The 18,470-nt window shown below is 46.7% G+C and overlaps 1 pseudogene; it reads right to left on the bottom strand.

The window, feature by feature from the left end:
• Positions 1-255: 255 nt before the first annotated feature.
• Positions 256-18,470, bottom strand: part of LOC138747536 (NGFI-A-binding protein 1-like) — a 53,481-nt pseudogene continuing 35,266 nt past the window's right edge.

The raw sequence follows: 18,470 nt of genomic DNA, 5'->3' as shown, positions 1-18,470 counted from the left end.
TCATTTCACAGATGCTGTCTAACCTGCTGAGTTTTGTTTTGTTTTCTGCAGTTCCTGGTTTGTGCATGGGTGGAGATGTTGCGTTGCGAAGGGCTGGCTTTCCTGGCCCATGATGGCCTCCTGGGGCAAACACTGACTTCCACTTGGAAGATGCAAGAGTGAGAACTTCCCACTGGTTTAGTGAGTCGGGCAGGATGGGGTGGAGGCAGGGAGGACTGGAGAGAACAGAAGATACGACCAACATTAAGCACCAAGTGTCACAAAGCAGTAAATATTTATTGTGTTATTGCTGTCTGAGACTGGACAATCACAGAATGACATATGTACAGAGAGGCAAACTCAAAAGGGAAAACACTAATTCCTGAATTCTGTGTAAAAATAGAAGGAAATGTCACTAACTGTTTGGATGCTGGTTTAGCAAACATCAGTTATGTACTGAAATAACTTCAAAATAATCCAAGCTCTTCAAAGTTAAACAAGTAAAAAAAAAACATTTTTAATTAGAAAAAAAGAATAAATACTTTTGTACCTGAATGAATTAAAAAAAAAAGAAACCTAATTCATTACATTTTTAAAAATGTCTGGTCACTATGTGAAAGGTTCATGAGTGGCGGTTTGATGTAATGTCAGATTCCTCTTTGTAATTATCTTCATCCTCTGCAGTGAGAAAGAAAAACAACCAGTTAGAGCATAATTGAGGCATTAGGAAAGGTTTTATTGGGGGGTATTGCCCTCTGCAGCCCACTCAGTTTTGGTGGTAAATACTGTAAAATCCAGTGCATAAATCACACCAGCATATAAACCACTTCCTCCATTTTGTGACTCGCTTTAGAAACATTATTTTATCTCTGAGCTATGTATTGTAATTTCTTTGCTCCAGAAAAAATTTAGTAAAATAAAGACAAAAATTTGAAATCTGATGAATGCCAGCTCAATTTAACATTTAAGAACATTTGGACTGGTACATGGATGAGAAGGGCATGGTGCAGGTCAATGGGACTAGGCAGTATAATAGTTTGGCACTGACTAGAAGGGCTGAAGGGCCTGTTTTCTATGCTGCAGTGTTCAATGGCTAATGAGTGGTGCTTGTCATTATTCAAGTGTAACTAAACTGCTACGCTACATAACCCATTGAAAGTTGTGAAAAGGAATCAGTAAGGACTCATGACGAAATGACAAATTAAAGAAAGTACTTGGAGTAGGTGACTAGTGCAGCCATTCTCAATGAGGGGGGGGGAGTGTTCTACAGCTCATTGAAGTGGGTGGGGGGGGGGGGGTTCTCCTAATGACTCATGTACAAATTACTGCACTCCAAGAATCTTTTAAAATTTTTGCAATATGTATGTGTTTCCTCTTTCCTACATGTTCAATGCGAATGACTTCCTATTTGTCTGTTCTGGACTCAAGTCACAGTTGTTACGCTCAAAGTAAAAGCCTTGTTCTCTCTTCACCTCGTAGTCAGTAGGAGAGAAGTACAGAAGAAACCAACTAAACTTGACTCCTTCACAGGGAAGGGGGCCCATAAACATTACACAGAGCCCTCAGGTGCCAGAGCCTAAACAAGGTTGAGAATGGCTGGTGCAGTGGATCATGTTTCTGGACCAGTAATTCAGAGACTTTGAGAGGTTAAGTTCCACTGCAGGTAAGTATGTAATTCTGGAATAAACAGGTGGTATAATTAATACTGATCACAAAACTACACAAAAGTATACAAAGAAAACACGGTGCATGAAAATCCTTTATTCTAGAATATTTAGAAATGTGTAACTCCAGTTCCTTAGCTCCGAAACTATCTGGCAAGTCACTTGGAACATGAAGAATTAGGGGGTGGGTAATAAACACCAGCCTTGCCAGGGATGCCCTCTGGCCCATCTCACCTCCTGTATAATGGAAGGTGGGTGTTAGAGAGACGATATTGGAAGGGGGTACAGCTGTACAAGATACCACTCATTCCTTGACAGACAGCAGGTGAATGGAACTATGTTCCAGCATTTCAGGAAAGAGAAGGCATTTACTGTATATCGTGTGTAATAGTTAAGTTTTGTGCACCAATTTTTAGGTCAAATTTAGGGGGTCGACTACTACACTACTATTTTTGACTGCAGTAAGTACCTGTTGTTATTCAAGGTCAGGAAATCGATGGGCGGGGCAGACAGGGCCGAGGTGAGAGTCCACAGTCCGGGGTGTCAGGAGCTCCAGTGGATGGGTGGGTGGACCGGGGCCTAGGAGAGAGTCCACGGTCAGGGCGTTGAGAGATCGGGTGGATGGCCAGGGCCTAGGCAAGAGTCCGTGGTTGGGGGCAACAGGAGCTCCAGTGGGTGGGTAGCCACTTGGCCAAAGGTTGGGGGGGGGGGGGGGGGGCAGCGGGATATATATTAAACATGACACATGAAAAATACCAGAATTTGGGGCAAAAAAAGGGGGGGGGCACGACTCTTACACGTCATCGACAATTACACATGGATATATGGTATTAGGAGGTGGAAAGGAAGGTGGCAATATTGGCTACATCGGGAGGTAAAGCAAGTGAAACAAGTTTTACTCCCATGGGTGTGCGACTTAGTTATTGAGATGGACGCAGAAGGTTCTGGAGCACGAACCAGCTGACTCACCAGAGAAGACCTCCTGCTTGATCCTGGGGCTGATCCTCTCGCCATCCTCTGTGCTGGGGGAGGCATGCTGCTGAGCCACCCGCAGACCCTCATCAATCAGCGCCAGCTGAATCATCTGCTTGGTTTTGCTCTGGCAGGGTTCTGAAGGTTCCAGGGATGTCGGAGGGGCAGGGGGGACGGAGCCAGGCTGGAGTTCGAGGTCATGTCCTCGGACACATCTGTGCAAGTGAGGATGACATGAGAGCATTCTCCTTTACGACACTAGCAGGGTTTTTTTTAAAAAAACATACAGCACAGTAACAGGCCATTTCGGCCCACGAGCCCGTGCCGTCCAATTACATCCAATTGTCCTTCACCCCCTTGGTACATTTCGAACGGTGGGGAGGTGACCGAAGTCCCTGGGGAAAGCCCACACCGACGTACAAATTCCTCACAGAAAGCACAGGATTCAAACTCGGTCCCGATCGCTGGTGCTGTAACAGCGTTGTGCTAACCATGTGTTGCAAAGTGTTCTTTCCAAAGCAATCATCCTGATTGGGAAGTGGATGGCCAATGTTTCATTGCCATTGGTTGAAATCCAAGGACTGGTACATTCACCAAAACTGCAGCAGTTTGAGGTGAATTAGGCATCGACGATAAATGCCCTAGTCCTAGTAAATAAAATCTTATCTCATGATAATTGCTTCCTCCTTTGTAAACTCACTATGGATAAGAGGTGGAAGGTTGTACCTGGGGTCTGTTTTAGACTGCTCTTTGTGCTAATTTAACAACATGTGTGGACATGTGTTATATATGTCTGTTGCAGATTAACTGCTTACAGTTAAGCCGTGTACCAGCAAGCTGTTTACAGGAAGTGGTTTCATATGACAAGCCCAAGGACATTGGCATATAATAAAAATAGCTCTTAACATAACAGATGCGTATCATCCCACATCTCAACACGAGTTTGGTTTTAAAAGATTTCTTGGCTTCATCTGGGCGTGGGCTGCACTTAGACCAAGCAAAGTTTCTTCCCATTCCCAGCCTTTCACAGAAAATAGGCACTGCAAAATGCAGTTCCATTGGCAGCTAATGTGTCCCGGTCTCCACCCCATCAGTAACACTCCCTATTACTGGTTGGTCAATACTTCAAAACGATATATGGAACTCAGCAATAGACATCGTTAGAAGAAGTAGAAGACCTTGGTGAGGCCAAATTAGGAGGATTGTGTGCAGTTTTGGTCACTTAACTACAGGAAAGGTATCAGTAAGATTGAAAGAGTGCGGAGAAGATTTATTAGGATGATGCCAGGACTTCAAGAACTGGTTAAGCAGGTTTGAACTTTATACCTTGGAGCAGAGAAGAATTAAAGGAGTTTTGATAAGGTATTTAAAATTGAGGAGGATAGACAGAGTAAATGCAGGTTGGCTTTTTCCACTGAGGGCAGGTGAGATACAAACCAGATGATATGGGTTAAGGGTGAAAGGGGAAATGTTTAGGGGGAACTTCTTCACACAGAGAGTAGAATGAGCTGCCAGCTGAAGTGGTGAATGCGGGCTCAATTTTAACATTGAAGAAGAATTTGGACCCGTACGTGGATAGGAGGGCTACAGACTGGGTGCAGGTCAGTGGGACTAGGCAAAAAAAGAATGGTTCTGCACAGGCTAGAAGGACCGAAGGGGCCTGTTTCTGTGCTGTGGTGTTCCATGGTTGTCAGGAAGAGGCCTAGTCAGCCCCTCAAGCCTCTTCTTTCATTCAACAAGACCACATCTGATCTTCTTCTTCTATTCCCTGATTCTATTAATATCTAGAAATATTTGAATCTATTTTCAATAAAGTGGGAATCTGAGGCTCCACAGTCTTCTGTGCTGGAGAATTCCAAAGAGAGAAGAAGTTTCTTCTTCCTTCGGTTCCAAACAGTCTATCCCTCATTTTAAATTTAATTTTGACATACAGCATGGTAACAGGGCCTTCTGGCCTAAATATTCCAATTAACCTTGTACATTTTGAATGGTGGGAGGAAGCCAGAGGGCCCAGGGAAAACCCACACAGACATGGGGAGAAGGTACAAACTCCTTGTGGTCAGCGCAGGATTCGAACACTGGTCGCGGCAACAGGGTTGCGCTAACCACTTCATTAACCATGCTGCCCTCCTACAAGAAACAATGAGGTCACCTTAAGTAGAGGCCTTGTCCAGTCAATCTCTCCTCATGTCATAGGCCTGCTATCTCAGGGACAAGCCTGGAGAATCTTCACTGCACTCCTCAAAAGTGGGTGTTTACGCTTAAAGCTAAGGAGACTAAGCCTGCATACATTACACTATGCGTTCTCACCAAGACCCTTTCTCACTGCAGTTGTGGTATTTAGCTGCAAACCAGACAGCAGCTCCAGTCAGTATTCCAATGGTCACTCGTCTTTATTCATCCCATCAAACGACCAGGTGTTCCAGCCTTTCACAGCAGCACTCAACAATGCCAACAAGGATCCTGTGCTCTGTGATGCAAACGCATCCCTCCATGGCGGAACAGTTAGCATTGCAGTTAATTCAATGCAGTTGCAGCGCCAGTAACTCAGGTTCAAATCCTATCTGTCTGTAAGGAGTTTGCACATTCTCCTCATGCCTGTGTGGGTTTCCTCCGGGGCTCCGGTTTCCTCCATCTGTTCAAAATGAACAGGGGTTGAAGGTTGATTGGGCAGCACGGACCGGAAGGGTCTGTTACCCTTCTGCGTGTCTAAATTCGAAATAAAGAAAGGTTCGGATCACTGGACCTTCAACACCACACAACCTCTGCCCTAACCAATCTACCAGTGCCTTTCCTAAGCCCAGTGAAGAATTCCATCCTTTCCAGGGTCTTTCCACAACATCAATCGGACACTTCCTGCTGTGGATTAGGTGCTTCGGGGATTATCGTTCCCTGCCTCCAGCACATTGAGGGAAATCACTGCCATCCACCCAGACCATGATCATTTCTCAGCACAGCCACACGTCCAGGGTGCAGGGTCAGGCAAGGACCCTGCTCCATTATTCCTTTTCATCCGCCACAATATCAACCCCTCTGCACAGAGATCTCACTTCCACTCATCAACCTCTCCACGTTGTTACAGTGGTTCCAACATGCAACCAGACAGCACGTCCAGGGGGAGGGTGGGCAAAGTGGGAGAACATTATTTCATACTGTCATTAAGATCATTCTTCCCGTGTGATCTCAAGCATTCTAGAGCTAATCCTAACTGGATTCCACTAGCTGAAATCTACGGGCACCTTCTTCTATCGGACAGCTCCATAGTGAGGGCTAACTGAACATACAACTGCAGGGCATCACTGCTTAATCACATCCCCAACACAACTCTGTGTGAATCTCATGGGATAAGGGTACATAACACAACCCGGAAAAACCCACGGACATGGAAAACTGGGCTCGTTCCAGTTGCTGGAAAACTATTTCAATTGTCTGATGATAAAGATATCACTTCTCAACCCTAGCCTTGAGTTTCTGAGTTAGAAAGGAAAGGGGGTTGGTGGGGGGGAGAGTGGAGAGCGGGAGGTGGAGAAGGGGGGAGGAGAGTGGAGGAAGGAAAGGGAGGGTGGAGAGGGGACCGGAGAGGGGGGAGGAAAAGGGGAGAGGCAATGGGAGAAGGGAAGGAGGAGAAGAGGAGGAGTGAGGCTGGAGTGGGACGGTGAATTTAAATCGGTGGCCACTGGGAAATTGATGTTATTGCAGCTGAAAGTGGATGTGTTCAACGAAGCGATCTCCCAGTCTGCGTCAGTCTCTCTGATGTAGAGGAGATCACAACGGGAGCACCGGATGCAGTAGATGGCCCCTGCAGGTTCACAGATGAATTGTTGCTTCACTTGGAAAGATGCTTTGGGGCCCCGAATGGTGGTGAAGGAGGAGGTGTGGGTGCAAGTGGAGGATCTCCTGCGGTCACAGAGGTAGATCCCAAGGAGACGATTGGTGGGGAGGGAGGGCCACCATTTCAATTTTCCATCTCTTTCCCTTGCTGACGTGTCTGAGTCCATGGTCTCGTGCCCTGCCAGACAGAGACCACCTGAAAATTGGAGGAACAACAACCCATCTTCTGACTGGACACCCTTCAACAGGATGGGGTTAATAGCGACTTCTCTGGCTTTTGTTAAACCCCCTCCCTCCCCCCCCCCCCCACCTTCTTCCCTCATTGCCTTCCCCTATTTCTGTGTCTCCTTTCACACAAACTTAATCAATTCTTATCCCGTCCCTTATCATATCCAATGAACACCTATTGTTGGTCTAGATTCCTCCCCCAGCCAGCACGGTCTGAATTCTGAGATTTCCTGTTTCTGGCACATTCTGCTTATTCTTTGAAGAAGGCCTCATGCCCGAAGTGTCTACAATTTATCTTTGTCTCCTGTGGATGCTGAAAAGACTGGCTGAGTTCCTCCAACATTTCAACGTGTTTTTACTACAATCACAGCGTCTGCAGACTTTCACATTTCACTCATTTTCTGACAGTGTTTTGCAAGTGGTTTAGTTGCCTGAAGCCGGCCTCGTGTTGCAGCAACTGGTTCTCTAGCAAGGCCCTGATGCCACAGGCCTCAAACACGCTTCCTGCCACACGGTCCCCAAGTTCTGGGTGCTGTGGCTGGAGCAGGGATAGGTGACGGTTGGGGTAAACTCACCATCTCCGCTGCCTTCCGACATGCCTCCATCTTCCTCCTCCACCTGCTGCATCCCCAGCAGTGACAGGCTGCGGGCCTTGGCTGAGAAATACTTGTCCGAGCGTTTCTGCTTCTTGATGAGGTCGTTCTGTTCTTGCATAAGCGACAGTTGCTCCGTGGTGACTTTCTCCAGTTCCAACTGAGATAGTCACAGAGACAGTGAGCGGAAGAGAGAGAAAGAAGAGAAATGGTTGAATATTCAGTGGAAACAGTGAGTGGGTGAGAGAGAGAGAGAGAGAGAGAGAGAGAGAGAGAGAGAGAGGGAGAGGAAACAAGGATGAATATACCGCAGAGACGGAGAGAAAGAGGGGATGAATGTTCCATGCAGATAGAGAGTGGAAAAGAGAGAGGGGAAACAAGGATGAATATATTGCAGAAAGGGGGAGAGAGAGGGGAAACAGATGAATATTCCGTATAGACAGAAAGCGGGAGAGAGAGCAAGGAAATAGATGAATATATGTGGAGAGGGAGAAGAAAGGGAAAGTGTGGATGACTGAACCGAGAAGTAAAGCAGAGTAATGTCCCTCTGGGCTTTAATGAAACCATCTTAACCAAAGAATGTAGAGATAGATAGATTTAGCCACAGGTGCAATACTTAACTGGACTAGTTCAACACGAACAGCACTTCAGGAGCTCAACCCCATCCAGGTCAAACCTGCCTGCTCTGCAGACTCCATCCTAAACAGTGAATCCCTCCATCTGCGGCACACCAGACCATGAAGGTGTCCACATGGCCACCGCACAGAGAGACGCCAAGACAGTCTGTTCTCACTTTATTGATGTGTAAACTCTCACTGTACTGATACATCATTTAATTTTAATGTAGAGGCACAGCACTGTAGCGGGTCCATGAGCCCATGCTGTCCAAAAACACCCATGTGACAAATCAATCTCCAAACCCTGTACGTGGGAGGAAACCGGAGCTCCCAGAGGAAACACAACGCGGACTCTGAAAGGTACAACCTCCTTACAGACACCGGTGGATTCGAACCCATGGCGCTGTGGTAGCATTACGCTAACCACCGCACTAACCGTGCTGCAATCCTTCCGATCTCTTCTTTGAAAAAAACACCATTGTACTCTGTATAAGTCAGGGCAACAGCAGAATTCCAACATGACCTGCTAACATGGGACAGTGAAGATTTTGCTTCCTGAACACTCGTGAGTGTATTTTTGGGCTGCTATTCACAAAAAAAATCACTGTAAAATTTTCCTACCATGTACCGTTGTTTTAGATGTAATCTATTTTTGTGATTTCCTGTCATATTTTAAGTCTACTTCAAGAATACAAAACCACAAGGAAAGAAAAGAATGGACTCAGTAGAATTTCTGGTGTAATTTTGTTGAATGACAACATTGTCTGACTGGCTTAATGCAACCTAGATTGTATACCTAAAATGGATGAGAGGGGGGGGTGGGGGGGTGGTTTGGGAGGAAAGGGGGGAGGGGGAGAAAAAGTCACTGTATATGTGTGAAAAGAAATAGTGTATATCATGGCTAATGTGATTTATGGTGTGAAAAATAAAAAAAATTAAAAAAAAAAAAAAAAAAAGAAAGGAAAAGGTCGAGAACCACTGCTTTATGGTGTGGAGGGTTCCCTCTCATGTTCCGTGTGGGGCAGAAGTCTGTTGTGCAAGTTCTTTTCCTCCTGTGACAAAAGTCTGCGGGCCCCCAAAGCTTGTGCAAGTGCAAACTTGAAATTGTTTCGAGATCATTTTGGCCCAGCCGACCTCTCGCGGCTGTTAAAACTGTATTGGCGTGTTTTTTTTAAAAAAATACCAGTACGATTGCATTCTATGAAGTAAGGGATTTACTGTAAATATGCGTTTTGGGTATACCCAATTTTTTGAGAGGGAAAGGGAGAAAATCTCCCCCCTTTATTGGCCCAAAAACATCATGGAAGTGCCACTTTGACAGGCTGTTTCGCATGGTGATCACCATTACCGCACTGCAATGTGAGGAAAAAAGTGGCGCATTACAAAAACTTCATAGTAAACAATCAATTTCAGCTTAAATGATGTGTCAAAAGCCCGGCCTTTTCTCTTTGTTCCAGGAGAATACATCATGGATAGAAATTAGAACAGGAAAATACATGTATCTAGAATAACTGTTATTTTCTAGTTTAACATCTATTTATATAAGTGACATTAAAGTCATTACTTCTCTTTATCGTGTACTTCAAAAGTTAATGGATTTGTCCAAGTTTCTATTTGTGTAGTTAATCGTAGATAACTACACATGTAGATAAACAGTGTCTTTTGAAAAAAAAAAAAAAAAAAAAAAAAAAAGAATACAAAACCACGAAGTGCAACATGTCATTGAAAATTCATTTTCTCATTCGCAATTGAACTCCTTCCCTACTGGTTTTGGTGCCGTCAGTGACAAACATGGTGAAAGTTTTCACCAGGACATTGTGACTGTGGAAAAGCAGTATCAGGGTAACTGGAATCCATCAATGCCGGCCGACTATTGTTGGACACTGACACAAGAGGCATCAGATACTGAATTGCATATGAAGAAAAAGTTGAATAGACTAGGCTTGTATTCTTTGGAATTTAGAAGATTGAAGGGGGATCTTATAGAAACACAAAATTCTTAAGGGTTTAGACAGACTAGACACAGGTAGATTATTTCCAATGCTGGGAAAAACTAGAACCAGGGGTCACAGTTTAAGGATTAGGGGGAAGTATTTTTAGGACTGAGATGAGGAAAAATTTCTTCTCTCAGAGAGTGGGGGATGTGTGGAATTCTTTGCCACAGGGAGTAGTTGAGGCCAGTTCCTTGCCTATATTTAAGAGTAGGTTAGATTTGGCCCTTGTGGCTAAGGGGATCAAGGGTTATGGGGAGAAGGCAGGAACCGGGTACTATTCAGCCATGATCATATTGAATGGTGGTGTAGGCTTGAAGGGCCAAATGGCCTCCTCCTGCACTTATTTTTCTATGTTTCTATGAATACAAATGAAAATCAGTGGCAGAACATTTTTAGGTCAGTTGAACTAACACAATGTGTCAGTATTATGATGTGATTAAACAGGGTAAATTCAATGAACATTAATTTAACCATTTTAATCAGTATAATGAGAGCTTACACATCAATAGAGCAAGAACAGACTATCTTGGGGTCTCTCTGTTTCTCCAACTTCCTACGTAATGCAGCAAATCTAAAATGATCTTTCAGCTTGAAGTTCTCCATCATAAAAATCCATCGTCCAGTGTCATCCACCTCAGTGATTCCAACAACTCAGAGCTCAGCGAGAACTCCCCCGTCATCCCTCCATTACTGCTACGGAGCTTTTATTTACATCCACCTGTGAGGGTGGAACTGAGCTTTTACTTCAAACAAAAAGGGATCTGACAGTGTGTCACTACATCAGTCGTGCTCAAGACCAGGATCACCAGTCACCTCCAAGGCCTGTGGAAACAATAGGATTAATGGATGCCCCCTCCCAAAGGACAAGGGGAAGTATTTTCTCTTGGCGCTGTGGAAGAAAACACACCTGCAGCTCGTGGACCTCAGCCACATTATGACTCAGCTCCTCATGAATGATCTTGGACTTTAGAGTTTCCTGCTTCTGATAGATGCCCGTCAGCATGGCCTGAATCTCCAATAGCCGCTCCTGTAAGAGAGGGAAACACAATTCATCTCTCCTTCATGTAAATCCAAGCTAATCTCTGTGTCTGCAGCCAAGCCCGCGTTTAAAATAAAAAGACTACCACCTCAGGAAGTCCCTGGGCAGCTTGCAGTCATTTTGAAAGTGCTGTGACACTTAACAGACACACTGCAATCTCCCACAGGTGGCAGTAGCAGAGTTAATGCAATTCACAAATGTGCTGGAGAAACTCAGCTGGCCACGCAACAACAGGCCTGAGCCCAAAAGGATAGTCAAGGTATTTTTCGTGATTTGAGTGAGAGATAAATATTGGCCAAAAGAATATCGTGAAACGCCCCTGCTCTTTTTCAAAACCATGTGTTTTACATCCTCCCAAGAGAGACAGATGTGGTCTCGGTTGAACTTTTGTCCAATGGTTGGCACCTCAATAGTGTATTGCACCCTCAGGGTACTTTCTCGTGCACTCCATCTCTTGAGTATGTCCTGAACTGGTGAACCTCTGACCATAGATCCTTGCCGGGAATTGTTTACTCTGCTTATGGTTTTCTCTCTCTACGTGACCCGCTGTGTGTTTCTGGCATTCCCCACCTCTCCCTCCGATATTCCCCGCCTCTCCCTCCGATATTCCCCGCCTCTCCCTCCGATATTCCCCGCCTCTCCCTCCGATATTCCCCGCCTCTCCCTCCGATATTCCCCGCCTCTCCCTCCGATATTCCCCGCCTCTCCCTCCTATATTCCCCGCCTCTCCCTCCGATATTCCCCGCCTCTCCCTCTGATATTCCCCGCCTCTCCCTCCGATATTCCCCGCCTCTCCCTCCGATATTCCCCGCCTCTCCCTCCGATATTCCCCGCCTCTCCCTCTGACTTGAATAGAGACTGCCAGCTAGGCCAAGTGTACAATTCTCCTCACCCCTATTACAGGAAGGACGAGGAGGGGAAAGGAGTCAGAGGGATTTTCCACAAGGATATGAGCTACAAGAACAAACGAGTTGTTTTCTCTGAAGTGTCAGAGGCTGAGGCGAATCTGGACAGAGTAGTCGTTCTCAACCTTTTTTTTCCCCCACTCACATACCACCTTAAGTAAACCACAGAGCACCTGTGCCATTCTATACCATAGGTGCTCTGTGGTTAGTAAAGGTTTACTTAAGGTGATATGTGAGAGGAAAGAAAAAAGTTGAAAACCACTGGGATAAGAGGTTTATAAAATTATGATAAGGTAGACAGTCAGAATCTCAGGGTAAAAATGTCATTGATTGAAAGGAATTTTAACGGGGTGGCTGGTCTAGTGGTGGAAGCAGACGCAACAGTAGCATTGAAGAGGCTTTTAGATAGCCACAGGAAAGTACAGCTAATGGAGGGATATGGATTATGTACAAGCAGAAAAGATTTAGTGCACTGACAGGCCAGTTTCTGTGCCGCCCAGTTCTGTGTTCCTACTCAGTGACAGATGGTGGCAGGAACAATGTCCACAGCAATACGTTCCTCGCACCTGGGTCACTTTTGTTTTTTGCTCATGCAATCAGTAAGGTTTGAGGATTCCAGAGTAAAACCCCCTGTTGTTTAGCAGGTAATTTGCACGGTTAGCATAGAGTTTAGCGCAACACTATTACAGCGCCACTGACCCAGGCTTGAATCCGGAGCTGTCTGTAAGGACCTTTATACCTTCTCCCCATGTCTGCGTAGGTTTCCTCCCATGTTCCAAAGACCAATGGGGTCAGTAGGTTAATTGGTCACATGGGAGTTGATCAGCAGCGTGGGCTGGAAAGCCCTGTTACTGTGCTGTATCTCTAACCTAATCCAATCAAGTATCTTAATTGGGTCAGGGACTTGAAAGGGAAAGCAAAGCACTGTTTCCCGTGGTGAGAGCGAGCCCTCAGATACCCAAGTGTGAGACAACCCATTCCAGGGTAGTTTTTGCAGGTCCATGTGACACGGTGCAGCAAAGACATAGACAGTACACCTTGGAATGAGGAAGGTTCTCAATTTCATGTAAAATCACACTGCTGGAGAAACCCAGCTGGTCAAACAGTGTCCTTTATGTAGCAAAGGTAAAAATACATAACCGACGTTTCAGGCTTGAGCCCTTCATCAAGGTGTGGAAAATGTCCACAGACGTCTGCATAAAAGGGTAAGGGGGAGGTGTGGTCGCAAAGGCAGAAGGTCATAGGGAGGGAGGTGGGATGGCTCGGTTAATAGAGAGAGAAGAGGGTGGAGAGCTGCCAGGGAAAGGGAAGGAAGGGGAAGAGGAGAGCAAGTTAGCAGAAACCGGAGGTTAATGTTAATGCCATCTGGCTGGAGAGTCCCCAGACAGAAAATCAGGTGTTGTTCCTCCAATTTGTGGGTGGTCTTAGTGGGATAGTACACAAGGCCATGGACAGACATGTGAGCATGGGAGTGGGACACTGGGAGGCCTCTATCACTGGTGCGGACAGAGCGAAGGTGCTCAGCAAAGTGATCTCCCAGTCTGTGACCGGTCTCTCCGATGTAGAGAAGGACACAAAGGGAGGACCAAATGCAGTAAATCAGTCCTGAGGATACATGTGAAATGTTGCTTCACTTGAAAGGCCATTTTGGGGCCCTGGACTGGTGAGGGAGGAGGTATGGGCCCAAGTGTGGTACTTCCTGTGGCCTCAGGGGAAGGTGCTGGAGGGCAATTGGTGAGGAGGGATGAGTGCACGAGGGAGTCATGGAGGGAGCGATCCCTACGGAAGGCAGGGAGAAGAGGGGAAGATGTGTCTGGTAATAGGATCCTGTTGTAAGTGCTGGAAATTCCAGAGGATAATGTGTTGGATGCAGAGGCTGGTGAGGTGGTAGGTGAGGATGAAGGGGATTCTATGTTTGTTGTGTCTGGGAGCAGAGGGGGCCAGGGCAGATGAGCAGGGAATAGACGAGATGCGGGCGAGGGCTGAGTAGATGGTAGTGGAGGGAAAGCCACATTTGTGGAAGAAGGCAGACATTTCGGAAGATCTGGACTAGAAGACCTCATCTTGGGAACAGATGTGGTGGCAAGAGAGAAATTGCGAGAAGGGGATGGAACCCTTGCAGGGAACAGGGTGTGAGGAAGTGTAGTCTCGGGAGTTGGTGGGTTTGTGTTGGTGAAAAGCTTATCACCTGAGACAGAGACAGACGGATCCAGAAAGGGGAGAGTGCTGTAGTGTTCTATGTTTTATGGGGCGGAGGTTGGCCGCGAAGTGAATGAAGTTGATAAGGTCATAGTGGATGCCTGCCTAATGACATTTTGTCCATACCTTGATGAAGGGCTCGAGCCAGAAATGTTGGTGATGTATTCTTATCTTTGCTACATAAAGGACACTGTTTGACCTGCTGAGTTTCCCCAGCATCATGTTTTTACTTCAACCACGGCGTCTACGGACTTTCGTGTTTTACTTCCTTCTCAATTTCATTCCCGGGGTCTTTGGTCAAAGTGCATATGCCCACAGGACTCTCACACACCCAGGCCTTGCCAGCGTGGGTCCTCATGTGCAGACCCCAGTACAGTAAAAGTCCAAAATCTGGATGCCAGAAATCCAGACCGTCCGAGAATCTGGACTTCTCAAAAACTCTCGCCTTTTATGTGCTTGCGTTTCTTAGGCTCCACAGATGCACAGTGGCAACCAGCGATCACGTGGATACCGCGAAAATGTAATACAAATATTTATTTTTTTGTACTTTGTATTTTATATGAAAAAAAATTTTGTTCATAAACTATCAAAATTTACCTGTTTTTATGCTCCTTAGATTTGAATTTTAAATGTACTGCCCAAGAATACGGAAAATCCAAAAATCCAGACCGACTCAGTCCCGGGCTGTAGGACTCTCAAATGCCCAGTTACGCTCACCTGCCTCTTCAGTTTCATCAGCTCTGCCTGCACCGTCCGTGTGTGCACTTCATCACGTAGAAACTGCCCATTAGGATCCAGCCGTGGTCGTTTAGGGATTGGTGTATCTATAAACTTGGATCTAAAAATATTAAAAACAACCCCAGTAATTTTGGAAATGATTAAGCAACGGCTCCCTCATTTATAGGATCCATTTGGGCTGTAGAGCAAAGGTTTTACCCCATGACCTCTTGCCAATACACTGACAGGTCAAGCTGTCAGTCGAACCACTGCATTTCTCCATCTCCAATATTTATATGTAACAGAAGCAGCCAAAGAAAAATGGGTGTCACAGTTTGTGTAGCAGTTAGCGCTATGCTGTTACAGCGCCAGTGACCGGGGTTCAAATCTGCCACTGTCTCTAAGGAGTTTGTACGTTTTCCCCGTGTCTGTGTGGGTTTCCTCTGGGAGCTCTGGTTTCCTTCCACATTCCACAGACATACGGGACTGGTAGTTTAATTGGTCACATGGCTGTATTTGGGAGACGCAGGCTCGTGGGCTGGAAGGGTTGGTTACCATGCTGTGTCTCCATACCTCTAAAATATTTTTCTTTTTTTTTTAATAAACATCTGAGAGCACGGTAACAGTCCTGTCGCAGTAGCGTGCTTACCTTCATCAGGAGCAATGCCGCCCACTGCTGATAATGTCAGTGATATGATGCGTGGCGGTAATAGCGCACATGTGCGGGTGTGTTAAGCGTCAGTATATGGGTGGTGAATCTCAGATGCAGGAGGAGGAGAGTGAGAGCATCAGGATCACCTGTGTGGCAGTGAGACAATGAGAAGGTCAGAGGAGTTTAGCTGGGTGGTGTTTGGGGAGTTGAAGAATGCAATGTTGAGTCTAGGGAATAATGAAAAGAAAGTGGTCTTTATGGTGGCTGAAAGAAACGAGTGAGTGTATATTATTTATTTGTTTGTCAGCTGTGGTGAATCAGTGCTGTTACAAGTGGTGACCCCTTCTGGCCCACTAGCCCAATGAGCTGTGGTAAATCAGTGCTGTGACCCCTTCTGGCCCACTAGCCCAATGAGCTGTGGTAAATCAGTGCTGTGACCCCTTCTGGCCCACTAGCCCAATGAGCTGTGGTAAATCAGTGCTGTGACCCCTTCTAGCCCACTAGCCCATGAGCTGTGGTAAATCAGTGCTGTGACCCCTTCTGGCCCACTAGCCCATGAGCTGTGGTAAATCAGTGCTGTGACCCCTTCTGGCCCACTAGCCCATGAGCTGTGGTAAATCAGTGCTGTGACCCCTTCTGGCCCACTAGCCCATGAGCTGTGGTAAATCAGTGCTGTGACCCCTTCTGGCCCACTAGCCCATGAGCTGTGGTAAATCAGTGCTGTGACCCCTTCTGGCCCACTAGCCCATGAGCTGTGGTAAATCAGTGCTGTGACCCCTTCTGGCCCACTAGCCCATGAGCTGTGGTAAATCAGTGCTGTGACCCCTTCTGGCCCACTAGCCCATGAGCTGTGGTAAATCAGTGCTGTGACCCCTTCTGGCCCACTAGCCCATGAGCTGTGGTAAATACATTACTTGACCACAAACTCTGTCCCTTTTTAATTGGAGGGTGGGAGGAAACCAGAGCACCTGGAGGAAAGCACGAGGAGAACTGGAAAACTCCTTGCGGGTAGTGCCGGATTCGCTGGTGCAGGAATAGCGATGAACTAACCACTGTGCTAACTGTCCAGCCCACATTCTGATGGCTTCCTTGAAAGCTTTGGTCAGTAAGATTTGGATAGAGAATGCTTTGTGGAAAGTGGTCCTGAGGGCCAGTGTCCTCGATATATATGGTCAGCAGAGCATAGAATTAGCACCACTGCCTAAGTTGCAATGTCCTGGGTTCAAACTACAATCCCACTCGAAGATTCGAGCACTTTTATCCTAACTCTCAGTTCAAAAACTGAGGGGGACTGCCCCACAGATAAAATGTTAAAATATAGAAAGGGACAAATAAAACCTGCATTCAAGTAGCATGGTTCATAACTTCGTGGCCCTTAATGTTTTGATATCCGACTAAATACAATGTTGTTATAATGTTGGATGAGATGGCCCTCCCCTCTAAACAACAACAGATCAGTGACTCGCTGAATTTAAGGCTTACATTGGCTGGGACGTTGGGAGAATGGAACCCTGCTGGGATTTTAACATGCCTTGTTCTTCACTGGTGTTTGGTAAAGTTCCCAAACCCCACCATCGCATCCCACAACCCCAGCTAATGCAACTTTGTTTATGGAATTATGAGGGATCTCAACAGGGTGAACAGCAAGAACCCACTAACCCAGGGCACTGATTTGGACTCTGGCTATTTTTAACCTTTTTAAATACAATGGACTCCGGGCATGGGTAAACTACAGTAGGAACAAGCTGGTGGTTGGGTAAAAACACCAGTCCTGGGAAACAGGGTACAATAAATGGATCAGAGTGAAATTAAAGTCTGGAGCTCCTGGCCTGATGGGTCAATGAAGCCAGAAACCCTCGACGCATTATAAACTTAGCTGGAGCTGGTAGTGCCAAAGCGTTTCAGTGCCTTTGACGGAGAGCTGCAGAGCGCAGGGAGTACAACTAGTTTGGTTGGCGGAGACACAAAAGGATTGAACAGCCTGTTCAGGATCATAATGGTGGAGCATGTAGACTGTAATGGGTCAAGAAGTAGGGGCACCACATGTCCTCAAGGGCAACTGGAGACTGATCACTGTCTAGCAGTGACACCAACCTCCTGGCAGGGTATCTTCTTGCCAATCCAGGTCTTGGCCCACTGTGTCAATTAGCCGCTGGAAGGTCTGTGCGCTGTTCTTCAACCCGAACGGTATTTGGAGGAATTTGAAGAGGCCAAACTGAGTGATAATGGCAGTCTTGGGGATATCATCGGGGTGTACCGAGATCAGATGATATCCCCGCACAAGGTCCACCTTGGAGAAAATCTTTGCCCTGTGCAGGTTAGCCATGAAGTCCTGGCTGTGCGACACAGGGTACCAATCCAGTGTTGTGGCCCTCGTTGAGCCAGCAGTAATCGCTGCATGGTCTCCAGCCCCCATTTGCTTTGGGTACCATGTGCAGGGGAGAAGCCCATGGGGCTATCCGTCCGCCGTACGATGCTGAGCTCCTCCAGCTTCCTGAATTCCTCCTTTGCCAGCAGCAACATCTCCGGAGGAAGGTGTCTTGCCCTTAACCATATAACCATATAACCGTTTACAGCACGGAAACACTTGTGTGGAGCGGCAGGCCCTGGGTCAGGATATGGTGCTGTACTCCATGATTGGGCATCACCATGGTGAATTAGGGGATGAGCACTGCAGGGAACTTGGCCAGGATCCTAGCATACTCATTGTCCGATCTCTGTACAGAGTCCAGGTGGAGTGCTGGGAGCCTGGCATCTTTGAGAGGGAAGTTTTGAAAAGTCTTGCTGTGGACCAATAAACTTCCTGTGGGCATGCAGGAAGTCTACCCCGAGGAGCGGCTGTTCCACTGCAGCCAGCACGAACACCCACGAGAAGAAGCTGCCTTCAAACTGCAGTTGGACCTTGTGGGAACCATGGGTCCAGACTGTGCTGCTGTTGGCAGCCCTCAGCGTAGGGCCCAGCCCGACTGCCTGTTCCTGGTGTCCTGTCATGAGGAAGCGTTGTCCGGACTGGCGGTCCCAAGTGTACAGGAGGCTGCCTTGGTGGGTAGCCGTCATGGCCATTAGCGACAGCTGACCCC

Source organism: Narcine bancroftii, chromosome 12, assembly GCF_036971445.1.
Source record: "Narcine bancroftii isolate sNarBan1 chromosome 12, sNarBan1.hap1, whole genome shotgun sequence".
Classification (NCBI taxonomy): domain Eukaryota; kingdom Metazoa; phylum Chordata; class Chondrichthyes; order Torpediniformes; family Narcinidae; genus Narcine; species Narcine bancroftii.
Note: the sequence above shows the minus strand (reverse complement) of the source record. Positions and strands in the feature narration are given on the sequence as shown.